The following is a 16,491-nucleotide window of genomic DNA, read 5'->3' on the forward strand; positions in this document are numbered from 1 at the left end:
AATACAGTAAGCAGGGGCAGATCCTGTATGTGGACCCCCCCCAAAAAGAATATTTACCGGTATTTCACAAATTTGTAAACTGTATGTCAACTGAAAAAAACTAGAAATCTGAAAAAATTTATTAACTTATAAATAAATTAAATAAATAACATTTTCTGAACAGATATGGTACAGCATAACGTCTATCACTATATACTGAGCCACACTATTACTACAGACTAAGCCAGACGTTGACAGAGTACGCCTCTGCCCCAAAACAGCCTGCCTGTGCCACCTCTGCACCTTTAGCAGCCTGCCTGTGCCACCACTACCCCTAAAACAGCCTGCCTGTGCCACCTCTGACCCTGAAACAGTCTGCCCGTGCCACCTCTGACCCTGAAAAAGGCTGCCCGTGCCACCTTTGCCCCTGAAACAGCCTGCCTGTGCCACCTCTGTCCCTGATGCAGCCTGCCTGTGCAACCTCTGCCCCTAAAGTAGCCTGTGCCACCTCTGCCCCTGAAGCAGCCTGCCTGTGCCACCTCTGCCCCTTTAGCAGCCTACCTTTGCCCCTGAAATAGCCTGCCTGTGCCACCTCTGGCCCTGAAAAAGGCTGCCTGTGCCACCTTTGCCCCTGAAACAGCTCAAGGGGTTAAATTTGGGCTACCATGCTACATATACTACACTATTCTGTATAATAACACTGCAGTTTATATAGGCATACCCCACTATAAGGGCATTCACTTTAAAGGCACTGACAAGTAAGGACATAGTTGCAGCACAACCATTCCCCTGTTTACGATCACTTCTCGAGAATGGACACATAATAGCTAGCATGTCAGTTTGTCATCTTTTAAGCGTTTGGTGTTTTGTGGTGGAAATTATCTGATGATGGCAGTGCAGTACATTAATTAATAAGTAAAAAAAAAAAGGTAGTGCTTCACTTTAAGTATATTTTCGTTTTATACATACATACATACATACATGCTCTGGACCCTATTGTGTACGTTACTGCTAGGTATGTCTGTAGTTTACAAACCTTGCACGGTTACTGGTTTAACAAACGGGACAAAGTAAAACTGAAGGAATGAGGATGGCTACAAATTTATATGGCTTATATAACATACCAGAACTTAACAGGCATTTGAATCACTTACTGCAGACTATGAATTTTGCATATCATCTCCTTTTTTCTTATTTAGGTATCTTATTTCAGATGTATATTTTGGTTACCAGATTTTCAAGAGATAAGATATTGACAATAATTATTTCCATAAGGTTTTTACTGGTCATGATCAGCTTGTTCGTAAATTGTTCAGGTAAAAGGCAACTCTAGTTTATATACAAAATACTAATTTCTCTTACAAATCAGTATCAAGTTGGCTGTGAGAATCCAAAGACTCCTCTGCAAACAATGTATTCAGGTGATCAGAGATTTGGATTGTGTCTTGAAAGTGACATTATTAAGTAATAATAAAAAAGGATGCTTTCATTTCAAGAAAAATTAAAGCTACATATTTATAATATTTCCATATTTGGGCCACATGTGAGTCAGGAACATAAACACATCTTACGGAACTTTTAATAATCACACTTCATCTCTATTTTATCTGTAAGAGTGATCGCACCAATCCACAACAGGCATTATCAAATATAATGCCAATTTATCTTTCAGGAACATTTACCTAAAAAGCACTATGGCCTGCTGGTTATTATTATGATCATGCTGCACCACCTGCTGGCCAAAGGTGCTAGTACAACTGCTCTGCTAAACCTAAACTGATCATGGAGTTATATAGATATCCACCAAAATAATATTACCAAGTTAAAACACACCAGATTGCCTCGTCCAGGAGTGTCGAAGTTTTTTCTGCAGTGGGCCACTTCATCAAAAATGTATGTGTACATGGGCCGCACTCATTTTTCATTGAAAAAAATATACAGCATGACTCCTATCATTATACAGTGAGGCAGACATCGACGATGGCAAAGCATGACTTCTATCATTATATAGTAAGTCAGACACAGATGGTGGTACAGCCTGACTCCTATCATTATTTAGTGATCCAGACACAGACGATGGTACAGCATGACTCTATATACTGAGCCACAGATTAACGGTGGATCTCCCATCATCATCATCATCAATAACTCTTACACATGCTCTCTCACACACTCACTCACTCACATGCTCTCACTCTCTGTTAGTGTCTCTCTTCATTCTCTCGCAAACCACTTCAGGGACCCTGTCTCCTTTCCTGCAGCTCCACTTCTTCTCTTGCCTCTTTTGGTTCTTCTGTCTTCTTTCTTCGTCTGCTTCCCCTTCAACCAGCCGGAACGTGGGAGAGTTTGTCCCCGTGGCTCTGCCCTTTTGCAGAGTTACTCCTGAGAGCCAGGAAATTGCAGACAGATTTGTGGAGAAGGAGAGGTGCAGAAACTCTTCTTTTCACCACAAATCCATCTTCAAGGAGAAGATAGGGAGTCTCAGCTGGCACAGACTTCAGCCTTAGGTGCGGCACTAGTTGGAGATATCATGCGGGCCGCACCTCAATGTCGGCATGTTGGGTGCCCCTGGTCTAGTCCAATTCCCTAAATCACTTCCTCGCTGTATAGTCCCCAATGTATTTATGAAATTAGACTAACAAAGTTATGTCATGCCACAGTGACACAGACCTTGATGGTGAGGTCTCTGTTTGCTTTCTGCAAAAAAAAAATAATATATATATTGTGACATTCATGTAGGATTGGTGGTGGAAGGGAGGTATGTTTCTCCTAGATTCCTTTCCTATGTGAAGTAACACCAGAGTCTTCCACCTGCTAGGTGATTAATTTAGGTGAATGAGAGGGCGGATATAAAAGGGAAGCCAGGAGGGCAGGTAGCTCTCTGGCTGAGGACACAGAAAGCCTGTCCGTGGGAGAGACATGTGAGTAAAGGTTGCTGGACTTATTATTGTTAAGTTGGCAGAGAGAAGCTCTCCAGCTGGTAGTGAGGGACATCCTTTGTGTAGTAAGTGCCGGACTGGCAAGGTTTTTCTTTTGTTGCTGTGTTGTTATATTTTTTGTCTTTGCAACCTTTCCAATAAACCTGACCTTGTGTCAGGTTGCACAAACCTACTGCTGTTTGCCTGGTGTGAATGAAGACGGGCACTTGTCCCTTGACCTCAGCGAGGGGCGATCCCAGACCTACCTCACAATATATTTATATTCATATTAATTAATATAATATAGAAGCAATAGAAAGGGGATTTGTAACTGTTCCCAAATATTACAGTTCAGTACACCTGATAAATCAAATAGTTTTTACATCTTTTTTTTTTACATTTTAGTATTATGAATATATGTGTGTACTATGAAAGCTGTAATTTTTACTTTACTGGATCTGTACGTTTATTCCTTCCTTTTATGTTATTTTCTCCATTTTGTTAAGTTACTGTCCCTTTTTGATGTGCAGGTGGCATGAGGACAGACAGAAATGAACATGTAAGCAAGGTATGATAATTTTTAACACAGATATCAGCTTCTGTAGTCTATAGTCTGTCCCATTCTATAATTACACTACTTTCAAATACAAAAAGAAGCTATAGGTAGTTTTGATGAATTAACATAATTTCTCTAAAACCTGTGGAAGTAACCAAATCCCTGTTGATCTTTTCAACATTTATTATTTTATTCACACTTGTACTATGATGAGGTGTGATGTGTTGATGCTTTGCCATAAACTAGGCACTTATGAAATGCTGAACATATAATGTATGCTGGTTGTAAGGTTGTCACCTTACTATAACTGAACAAAACTACAAATGTTGGGAGTCGGTCTGACACTTTTTACAGTTTTTTTATTTTACATTTTAGTACACTAAATATAAAATAAACATATGTTATGGTGTTTATGAATTAAAATAAGAAGAGCATGTGTATTAGAAGGCCACCACCAGCATTAATGTTTACCCAAGTCCCTACACTTGCTGACAGCAGTTCCTCTAACACATGCCTTTTTCGTTGATATGGTGTGCTATGTGACACCAGTACTAAATGATGTACTATAGGCATTAATTGGATTCTAACGGCAACACATATGGCAACAATAAAAAATTATTGGTTCCCTTTTGGTGTAAATCTCCAGAGTTTTCTTTCCCATCATTCTTTAAACTTTTATGGCATTCCTATGCCAAACACCATGGCGAACCCGAACAAAAGTCACTATTTATAGTCATTTGTGTTCTGTAAACTCCAGGTCTCAGTGCTGAGACTCTTTACAAACCCACAAAAGGGGAAAATGTTACCCTCCAAAAACCTTTAAATTGTCATATTAAAATTCCTTAACTCCAGTGCGACCTGGATAGGCCCTTAAATTACCTTGTACAAAAAAAACCCCACTTGTGTTAAACTCTCCAGGAGTGGCACTTGGAAAATTATTATTTATTATTATTATCCTTTATTTATATAGCGCCAACAGTTTACGCAGCGCTTAATACAATACATAAATTCAAGGGATATGACAAGACAAGAATTGACAGACTAAGACAAACTGATACATTTGGTGGAGAGAGCCCTGCTCGCAAGCTTACAATCTAAAATATTATGATTGTCTCCAAACAATCATATTTACTTCAACATTTGGAAATATATGTCCACTGTAAATCATATCCAAAGTTCAGCATACCATAACGTATTCAGTTGTATACATATTGATGTAACATTTGGAATAACAAATTACTTGTGAAGTGGTTTAGAACTGAATAAAGTTAACACTAAAGTTAAACATGCCCCCCAACTGTCCCGATTTGGGCGGGAGTGAGAGGCGAGAGCCGTTCTCACCTCAGGTGCAGCTGCCGGTGGCGCACAGCCGCCCGATCAGCAGCTGTAGCCTGCAGGACTAGTTGGGAGATCACGATCTCCCTCTAGTCGGCTCAACATTAGGGAGCACGATGTCTGTCACTTCAGACCTTGCTTTACTGCTCCCTCATCACTACGCACCGGCAAATAATGCTGAGCATGGGGATATGACATCATCCCTGCGCTCTGCAGCAATAGCCTGCACGTAGTGATGAGGGAGCAGTAAAGCAAGGTCTGAAGTGACAGACCTTGCGCTCCCACCGCAGGATGGAGGATGAAAGAAGAAGGATGGTGGAAGAGGTAAGAGATGGGAAGAAAGGGGGTAATGGCAGTGTATATGGATGTATGTGTTTGTAAGTTTGTGTGTGTGTGTATGGACAGGTGTGTGTAAGAGCAGTATAGGTATATGTAAGCTGTGTGTAAGGGCAGTGTATGTGTATATGTGTGTAAGCACAATGCACTAGTATATGTGTGTGTAAAGGCAGTTGTGTGTAAGGGCTATATATATTTTTATGTGTGTGTAAGGACAGTGTATGTGTGTTTATGAGCAGGTGTGTGTAAGGGCAGTGTATGTGTATATGTGTGTGTAAGGGCAGTGTATGTGTATATGTGTGTGTAAGGGCAGTGAATGTAGATGTGTGTGTGTAAGGACAGTGTATGTGTATATGTGTGTGTAAAGTGTCCCTTTTTCACATTTTGAAATGTTGGGGGGTATGTTAACCCCATTGTATCAAGGGTCACAACATACTAGCTGGCTGGTATATAGGTATAAGGCAGTGCATCTGATATAACTAAAGGTATACAAGAGCATGGCAGCCAAACATACCTGATCAGCATCACCAAGGTAAATGCCTGGCCCTAGGGGGTGTCTTGCACTTATGCCCTTGTGCAACACAAATAAAACCATACTGTAACGCTCAGAACAGGTAGCTAGATCCCTGACACAGAGATAGGACCAGAGTAGCAGAGTAGAATATGCTGGAACTAGTCGACACTGGAATGGGAACTCCAGGGTCGTGTCGACCAGGAGGCTAGGCCGAGCCTCAGGAACAAGCCAGGTCTGGTAATGTGGAGTAGGAGTAATCATCGTAGCCAAATCAGGAGATAAACACAAGGTCACAGGAATCAAGTGCTACTGTAGATACCCAGCTGGTCAAATGCTGTGGAATGGCACAGACAAGCTTTTTGGACACAAATATGATACATGCAAGCTGTTTGGGGGAACAGATGCCACATGTAAGATGTTTGAGGGCACTGACAGTTGTGTGAGGACAAAAATGGCACAGATAAGTTTTTTGGGGCACTGACAAACAATTTGGGGAAAAATATAGCACAGGCAGGCACTGGGCAAATATGATACATGCAGGCTGTTTGGGTGAGCAGATGAGAGAATCTGGGGGCACTGACATGCTGTTTATGGACAAACAGTGCCCACAAACAGCTTGCATGTGTCATGACAAGCTGTTTTGGCTGACTGATAATCTGTTGGGGGACAAGGATGATACTGACAAGCAGTTTAGGGACAAATATGACACTGAAACGCTTTTCAGGGGACAAAGATGGCACTGATAAGCTGTTTGACAGACTAAGATGGCACAGGGGTCTCCTTACAAATTGTAATTGTTTTTCACAGAATGCACCTTACCTTATTTGCAAGGTTTTTCAACCACCTTGCTGCTGCAGGAGACTAGTGAAGCCTTTGACAGTGTGGGCTCCTCATCTAAGCCCCTCTAATTGGTGGTTCTGTAGTATCAGGATAACAAGCCAGGCACCTTACAACTGTAAAAGTTGTACCTTCCCTGATGGTGGCCTTGTGTGAGAGAGCATGAGAGAGTGAATTTATAAATCATGATATAGCATAATGGATCTGGGCATGGTTTTTTTGAGGGGGCAGCATTTTATCCTTGAACCCAGGCAGCACAATGTCATGGGCAGGCCCTGATGGGGGAGGAATAACAGTGCAAATGCTGAGAAAGGGAAGTTAAGATACCTTTCCTCACCTTATGACTGGAGAAAACCAATTTAACCACTAGATGGCGGCATGTAACATTTAAAAATTATAAAGGTCTTATAGTCATTAAACCCTGGAATGGTTTTTAATTTTAAGTGTATGCTTCAATCTAGTAATAGTACAAAATTCTTGAAAACCAGAATGTCAGATGAGAAAGTATCATATCTGAGATAAAACATCAACATCACTGTATCACTGAAGACAATCTATTTTATGTATTATTTTATGTTCCTAATGTATTTTTATCTACGAGAACACTAAAGATTCTATCTCCCTAAATGAAAATAAAATATAAACTTCACTGTGTAACATCTTAAATCCTTATCTTGGCTGGTCAAACCAACAGAAAAAGTCCTGAAGAGTCCTAGCCAACTTTAAGTGTTAAAATCATACACTAAATAGAGGAAACTATCTACTCCCAAATAATGACTATGTCAAGGCGAGTTCACTATCTCAACCTTTTAGAAAGGGCTATCCTTACTGACCACTGATGTAAAGACAGGGTTAGTTTAGTTTGATTCTTGGGACTGTAAGATACTGTACTCACTTGGAAATGTACCACACCCACTGCCCGAAAGCCTTTACTTTACTTTACCCAGCGCACATAATTAGCATAATTTAGTCCCACCTATTTGTTATAGGGCAGATTATATGACCAACTTTAGAAATTAACTTTCACTTGCCCCTGCACCTAGTGACTTGCACACCCACAGGACTTGCCATGGGCCCACAGGACCTGTCATGGCACCCGTAGGACTTGCCATTACCATGAATACTTCATATATATATATTGAAATAGAATTGACAATGAATAAATCATATAAAATCAATGTGGAGGGGTACACTTGGCATAGAGGGCATATCCAAATAATAACCTACAATAAACTGGAATTAACTAAGGACATTACTAGAAATTAAATCCAATCATATCACTTGTTAATATAATACATTATATATTACAATAAAATAGTTTTTTTTTAACTAAAGAAGTTAAACATAAGTAATTTAATTAATTTAAATAACACAGTTATGCTGCAGCAGCAATTTACAGACACAAGTGTACTACAGCTACTACCACACGTTATTGAAGGCACCTGACACACAAAGCGTGCGGTCACGAGACATTACGTGAAGGCACTGCAGACAGGGGCAGATCCAGAGCCTGAGCTGGGCAAGGGCACTCACATTAAAACACACCCAAACACTCACACCCATATCCAATCACTAATACACAGACTCCCATGCTTACATACCCAAAGCCACTAACATACCCAATCACTCAAACATTTACAATAAATAAGGGGCTAAATATCCCCAGAAGAGGAGAATTGGGGATCCGGTTTATAATGTGAGCCCTTGGCAGTAGGTTTAAACACAAGCAAGTAATAGCAGTTATTTTGTCCTTGGTGACTTTCTTACGTTTAGTTATCGTTACTTGAAACCCAGGTTTTGACACGTTTTCAACCAGTTAGGGTTAGTGGCTGGGGGCCACCATATTAACATAACACTATTGTGTTATGTCTGTGTGTACACTCCACTCCTAAGCTTCACTGATGCATTACTTTAGAGCAGAGTAAGACATTAAAGTTATGGGATTCCATATCCCATAAACAAAAGTATTTAACACACATAAATAGATGTACTGAACCATTCACCCTGGTTCATGATGTTTAGAGCTAACAATAATGGAATAAGTTCCCAAAAATTAAAAATTGTAAACTCATTATGAATCCATTAACCTAACCGTACAGGACACAATATCCCACATAAATATCAACAACTGAACTGAGTGATCATCCCCACTTGCACATTTTCAACTGCTAAGTCTTCAGGTAGTCCAGAACGGGCCCAATGAAAAGAGGTAAATTAGGGAGCCTGGTCACTCAACAGGGTAGTATATACTGCTTGGTTGTCCCAAAGGTCCTTTCAAAATGCCTCTTTTTCTTCATGACTTTTATTTTTCTTATGTGTGAAGCGCATTTTTTGTATGTCTGTTTTCTGCTTGAATGTTGTAGTTCCCCAAGTCTGCAGAAGTCATCAGTGCTTCGAAGAAGCCTTCCTAGTTCAATGTCTTCTTTTGGTTGTTGCTTGCATAAGCAGAAGCAACCTGCTTGGTGGAGAGCCAAATTTCGCTTTGTTTTACTGTTTTTTCAAGGTGAGTGTTATTGAAAATTTGCAACCTACAGTAGTTGAACGATCAACCTCAATACAATACAGGGATACAATTAAATGAATATTTGTATGAAATTCATACCTTAACCCAGTTTTGTTGTTTTGGAAGTAAGTACACATTCAACTAAGAGGTGCAGTAAAGGGGAAGGGGATTTTGGAAGATGATTTGGGACCCAGGCATGCAACATAAAAACCAGAAGCAATCTTGATGTCCTGATGACGTAGGGTAAAAAAACATGCAACAAACTAAACAAGTAAGAGAGGAAAGGAAAGGGCCATTTGGAAATAACCTGAAGCATCATCCAAACTTGTATTTTTTTACTATTGTCCTGGGACCATTGACATTCAAGCATCAACAAACAATAAAATTAGTGAATAAGAAAGGAAGATTGGTGCCATGTTGTCATTCTGTTGGCTTCTTGCCCATTATATACAAGAAACAACAACGTAAAAAGGATGGCAATTGACCACTACATTGAGGACTACCTCCTAAGGGGCTACTCAATGGCTTAAGGGAGGCCTCACCCCATCCGTGCGTCCATTGGGTTAGCTGGGAACAGCACAGCCAAGAAACCCACAACTGTCAAGTCGAGTGTTCAAGTATGTTGGGGAAAAAGGGTAAAGGAGGGAGAGTTCTGAATGGCAAGAGAGTAAATGGGCACACTGTGAGTAGTAGTAAAATCCAAAAACCAATATAAACCAAATAATAGGGCACTTTCAAAGACAAAATTATAGATATATGCAAAATATACATGTAGTGCTAAATTGCTCAAAGTGATACCTCCCCATGACATGCAATTCATCATAAGTTACAGCAAGTGATAGTAAACCTAGATGCATTGAAAACAAAACATTTATTAACAATATTTATCAATGATTTATTTATCAAAATGTTCATCAATATCATGGCCCCGCTCTCCTTCTCATTAAAACAGGCAGGAAGAATGTCCAACCTCAGGATGCAGCGCTAGTCACACATAAGGCCCAAGCTAGCCCCCATACTTGAAAGGCAGGTGTAGCAGGATGGAGCTTTGCAGATGGTAAGTAGAGCCAAAAATCACTATCTCACCAAGAGATGAAGCACTGGAGAGTATTAAAAAAACCTGTCATTTCGGTTATAGGGACAAAAAATACAGTTACAGTGTACTTGCTTTATATCATGGTACATTACCCTTTTTTATATTTAATTTACAATGATTTAATGATTAATGAATAATAACAACAAAACCAGCATCCTATTAATTTTTAAGCATTTGTATTATTTAGATTTGGAACCAGGAGGTAGAATGTTGACACTACTATTTTTTCTGTAAAATTGTTAATAATAAATAATATCTCCCAATTGTCTAAAACAAAGGCACACGCATTTCAAAATGTCAGGTTTTAAAACATATACATGGCACAAACTTTTATTAATTATTCTAATACAATGTTTGTTGCGTGATCTTTGTCCTTCACATATGCTATTGTATATTGCTATTTAAATTTTACAAATATCATAAAATTGAAAAAAACAAACTTGGTGGGTTGGAATAACAGTGCATATTTTGGCATTCCCTCATAATGATAATGGTGATGTCTCACTTTGACTAATATCTGCTGGTAAGGCACAGAAGAAGCCGCTGGTTCAGGGCTTGTTGGAAGCTACAAAAAGAATTCCTTTCCTTGGCTCCCTTCCTTTTTTGTGAATCCAGTAAACGAGACAGCTAAGGACAGATGTCACAAAGCAAGTGATATAATTGATGTGGCAGCTTGTGTGGCTTTTTTTAATGTATGGGAGATCCCTTTCAGTCAAGTTTAGAACTGGCTCGCACCACTACATCATCTGACCTCCTGCATGTGCGTTTCTCATGAACATCTAACACTTGGAAATGTCCCCTCCTTGCCCCTTTACCAGCTGACACATAAGCTGTTGCTATGGTGAACCCACCCCATACTCTATAATATTACAGCACCTCTGGTTTCCAAGCTTCCAAGCAACACTCAGCATCAGGTGGGGGGAATTGCGCGATGGGAGCTTGTCCAAGCCACAAGACCCTGAGCTGTGGTAGGGAGGGGGGTGGGCCATGGTGGCTGCTCATGGCAGCTCAGATATCCTGTCCCTGTTCCAAAATTACTTTGTGTCTGGACATTTATGGTATGGGTTACTTGTACTTTCTTTTTACAGTCAAGGACGTTGCTATATCCAGACCAAAGAAATTATTCCTGCACTGTAAACCTGCCAAACAGAAAATCCAAGCCCAGGCAGTGTATTGAGACGGGTCATCTGATTAGATACTTTTGTGCTTAAATTCAATGCCACTTAAGAAGGGCTTTCCCATTTTCCTATGATACCAGTTCAGCCTAGAGCAATGTAGTTTGTCATCTCGTAAATTTAGAATGGACTAGATTTTTAATTTGCAATGAAAAAAATGTACCACATAAAACCCTCATGCATTGCGCCCAGGGCTGATTCAAGGCTCTGGTGGGCCCTGGGCAAACAATATAATAGTGTATGTTATAATGGGGGGGCAGGTGCTGTAGTGGGGAATACAGGGGCTGTAGGTGAGGGCACAGGGCTTGTAGTGGGGGGACAGACAGGGGCTTGTAGTGGAAGGGACAGGGGGCTTGAAGTGGAGGGCCCACTAACCCTATTCCCCCCACTACACCCACTGCCCCCCCACTGTGGCACCAGGATTTTAAAAGTCTGTACGAGCGACTCTATTGGTTGCCAGCAGGGGGCTCGTCTGGCATCAACCAATTAGTTGATGCCAGAGGAGGCCCCTGCAGGCGACCAATAGAGTTGTTCACACGACCCTTTAACCCCTGACGGCGCAACTTGGCCGGCAGAGACCACTGGTCTCCCTGCTCCAACAGTTAAAAGTCTGTACGAAAGACCAATAAAGTCACTTGTACGGACCTTTAACTGTTGGAGCAGGGAGACCAGTGGTTGTGGCACCAGGATTTTAAAAGTCTGTACGAGCGTCTCTATTGGTCGCCAGCGAATTTTTTCTTCCACGAAGACGAACACGAAGAGTTGGCCTGCGCCCAAGAAAGCTGTTACTTTTCCTTCATTGAAACATTTCCATGCATTTCATGCGGTGCAGCATCTCTAGACTACCACCTGGTTAATAATAAATATCTTACATTAACACACTTTAGTGTTTCACCCCTAGGTGGGGTACGTGTAAAGAAAAAGTAGGTTTCCACATTTGCAAAAAATAAAACATAATGGCTCCAATACATGATTTCTGCATAAAACAGCAATCAATATTTTGCTTTAAAACATGTCTCCATTTCAACAAAAACTACAACACTTTTTTACGTGCACTGTTGCATTAGTATGAAATACTAATTTGAAAAATTGAATGTTAAAGAATTTATTTGATTTTGTTTATTAAAAAATATCAACAGAAAAAAAGAAAGGTTCCTCTAAATGTCCACATACAACCCAATGCAGAAGTTCCTCCTGAGCACACCATGCTGCATTAAGCTTTTTCTTGAGCTGAAGGGCGCAGTGAAAACTTAAACACAGACAAACACAATTAAGTAAATGTAAATGTACTTTTTTGGTTCAATAAACAAGCTATTATTTAGATGACCGAACATTTAAACTGGTATCACAAATGTGAGTTGTTTAACTTCAACTTTTACCGATACTACGTCATAGTTGACAACTTTTGAAAAAAATTCTAGGGAAGCTTTGCAGCACGGCTGTCGATTACTTACTTCAAAATGTACCACACCCACTGCCCCAAATCTCCACCCACTTTGCCCAACCCACATGATTACCATAATTTAGCTCATCTTAGTTATTAAGGTGCAGATGTACAGATCATTTTTTTTATTTAAAACAATACCAAATAGTGCCCATGGGCTAAACGTGTGTTAGAGTGAATTATTCTAGTCCCTTTAGGCCCAAAACAGTAACAGTATGGATAGACTGTCAAAATACACACACATACACACATACACTGTCCTAAGAAATGCCTACACATGCACTTTCATGCTTGCACTAGACATACTAGATCACACTCGCCCTTGCAGACACACACTTACTAGCCCTTAGACACACTTTCCCTAACACACAGACACCTTCTCTCCACTTTCTTATTCTTCCCTATTTCATTATGTCTCTTCTTTCTCTTTATCTAGCCCTATCTCTTGAGTCCCCCTTTCTTATTCCTTCTTTCTCATTATCTCTTGTCTTCTTTACTTTCTCCCTCCTTTCTCTTAATCTCTCCCCTTTCTTACTATCATTTACCTCCTTTCTCCCAATTCTTTTTCCGTATTCAATCTTGTGGTGGGAGCATGAGGTCTGTTTCTTGAAATCACTGCCTCAGTGCTCCCTTGCGGTGTGTGTGGCTTCAATGCTGAAGTGCAAGCACTATGTGCAATAATCGCCAGCACACAGTGCTAGATCCAGTTAATATTGGGCCACCTGCCTTTGTGCGGCCCTGCCAACATCCCAAACTCCCAAATCCTGGGACTGTCCTAGTAAAAATGGGACAGTTGGCAATTATGACATGTAAGCAACCTTGGGCAACCCATGTGTATGCTTCCAACAAAACAAAATGGCTGCTCTCTTTAGCAAAAAATAGCAATTTTTACCATAAAATCTCATTTATAACACTCAACATGTTTTAGGAAATACATGTTACATGTTACAAAATAACATGATCCACTAGTATTTCCACTAGTAAATCAGTCTGATTTTACATAAGTGGGTATTATGTCAAAATATATTTATACATTTATTTATATTATTCTTATTATTATTTATTGTTTTATATAGTGCCGTATATGAATAATTTATAATAATTTATATTAAATAATACATTTATATAAAAAAAAACTACAAACCATATGACCGCACACAATGCACGGCTTTTTTAAAAGAAAAGCATTTTTTTTCAAGTTTACTTTATGTATGTATTTTGAAGTAAAGAGAGAAAAATCTTCTCTTTTCATTTGTATTATAATAGGACGTGTTCTACACAGCCTGCACAAAGCTTGCTGAATATTTTTTTTTTCTGGGAGACTCAATGACCTCTTCAAGGCTACAATCATTTGACACCAGTTCAATCCTTTCTATGACATAATCACAAGGTCGTTCCTTCTGTAAGACTGGAGGCTGAATGAGCTCAGAGCTGCGAGTCCTGCATACTCACTGTTATCTGTGAGGTCTTTCCACTGTAAAGCCAGATATGTCTGTTTGTTTTGTCCAACCTCGGTGTTCTATTGGAATTTAAAGCGACACACCAGTGTCCCAGTGAGGCACCTAAACAATGAATACTTTTGAAAGTACTTTGTAATTACTTTCATAGGTATTCATTGAGCCTACAACACAAAAGGGCAAACATGCCCTCCCATATAACTGGGGAGTGGACAAAGGGGCAAATGCATATGGAGGCATACCCGGGAAGTCTCCAAGTTTTGCCCGGAGACTGCAAGTGAAGCATCGCTTCTCCGGATTTCCATGACGTGGAAGTGGTGTTTAGACATGCTCACCCCCGCCCTATTCTCCTCCTGTCCCTTACAAATTTAAGATGGCTATCATGGTCCACGTGTGGCAATTACCCCTGACATATGTGACCTTCTCCTCATGCCCAATGCCAAGCTACTCTCCTGAAGAGGGAGAGCTCCGGGTAGACTCTGTAAGTTCCCAGGCATGGGGAAATTCTGCCGATTAAAGTGCTGGAGTGTCCCTTTAAAACCTTCCCTTTAAATAATGACTGTGTATTCAGAACAATGATGGATTAATAACAGGTGAGGCCCTGGGGTAATATAATCACAGTGGGCCCCTGTAACACATAAATGTAAATTTACAAACTAAATTAAAAACCTTAGACTGTTATACATTGAACATTGTTTTCTACTTACTCACACTTTGAGCCCCCAGGGAACAATGCCCTTTTTCCCCTTGTTTTTTTTTGTTTTTTTTTAAACACTACAAAAGTGCTAGTCCTCCTATGAAAACCCTTTCTAATTAAATAAATGCTTGGAACCTAATGTGGTAGTCCTCATGCTGTGCAGTTTTCTCTATAATAAAGCCTGAATAGCAAAGCCTCTAAAAGATGCTGTTCAACAACTCAGGAGAATATACATATATACATAGAACTACTTCACATTTAAAATAATTTTAATAATCACATTTGACGTATTCATGTTCTCTAAACAGGTCTAGAATGTAATCGTTTCACACAAAGTGAGAATGCCAATGGGCGAATTTGTTTCCATAGACGCAGGAAAAGAAAACCTACTAGAAAACTATTTTTGTTTAAAATAAAGAACAACTTACCAAGGTCAGCTTATACTCATTTATTTATTGTAATATCAATCACTGAATGGTTCTGTCCTTACCCGGGGTTCACAAAGTTAACATGACTCCCTACATTAGTGTGAGTTACTGAATGATGTTAGCATGTGCTTGTGTTAGTGTATGGTGTTAGAATGAGTGTGTGTTAGCATATGGTGAAACATTTCCTTCACCCAGGTGCCAGTAACCCTAGGCTTTACCCTTGCTCCTTACTTAAATTATCATAGCAAACTGATTAAAATTGTGATTCATCTAAGTGTTCACCAGAAAATTCCAGGACCTTTACTTCTTAACACTATTATTTAGGAATGTGTGAAATTCTCCATGACCTCTTCTCCAAATGTCTGGTTTAATGTAGGAGGCAATTTTGGATACGTAATATCCCATAACCATGTAAACTTGTATTATCATAGCAGTATTAAATGCAGTATGCCATAAAAACACATATGTGTAAGTTACATATGCATTAAACTACACATTAGAATAGATACGTGTCTAGATAGATGTAAGTTGATTTCTAATTATGTGCACAACCCTTTTTATTAAAACATACTGAGGAAATGTTATTTTTATTAGCTGGAACAAGAGTCTATGTGTCGTGTGTGGGTGTGTTTTATGTGGAACATCGTGTATATCACTGCCAGCTATCTCCTATCCTTGAGGCCTCTCTTACTTAAAAACAATCATTTACTACCAAGAACGGCTGTTCTGTTACGACACAGTACCTATCGATTAATCCATGAGGTTTAGTGAGCAAACCAGTTGATGAAGTTACTATTATCAATAACATGCCTACATTTTCCATAGGACTATAAACAATATAATACCTATATTACAATTGTGTGGAAAAAAGTCTGTTTGGATTCCATGGTTTTACATATCAGGACAAATAACAATCATCTTTTTTTTAGCAGGTCTAAAAATTAGGTAAATACAACCTCAGCTGAACAACAACACATGACATGTTACACCGTGTCATGATTTATTCAACAAAGATAAAGCCAAAATAGAGAAGCCATGCGTGAGAAACCAAGTACACCTTATGTTTTAATAGCTTGCAGAACCACCTTTAGCAGCAATAACTTGATATAATCGTTTTCCGTGTGACTTTATCAGTCTCTCATTTTGTTATGGAGAAATTTTGGCCCACTCTTCTTTTCAACGTTTCTTCAGTTCATTGAGGTTTGCGGGCATTTGT

Source organism: Sceloporus occidentalis, unplaced genomic scaffold (genome assembly GCF_023333645.1).
Source record: "Sceloporus occidentalis isolate IW3139 unplaced genomic scaffold, rSceOcc1.0.p SCAF_175, whole genome shotgun sequence".
Classification (NCBI taxonomy): Eukaryota; Metazoa; Chordata; class Lepidosauria; order Squamata; family Phrynosomatidae; genus Sceloporus; species Sceloporus occidentalis.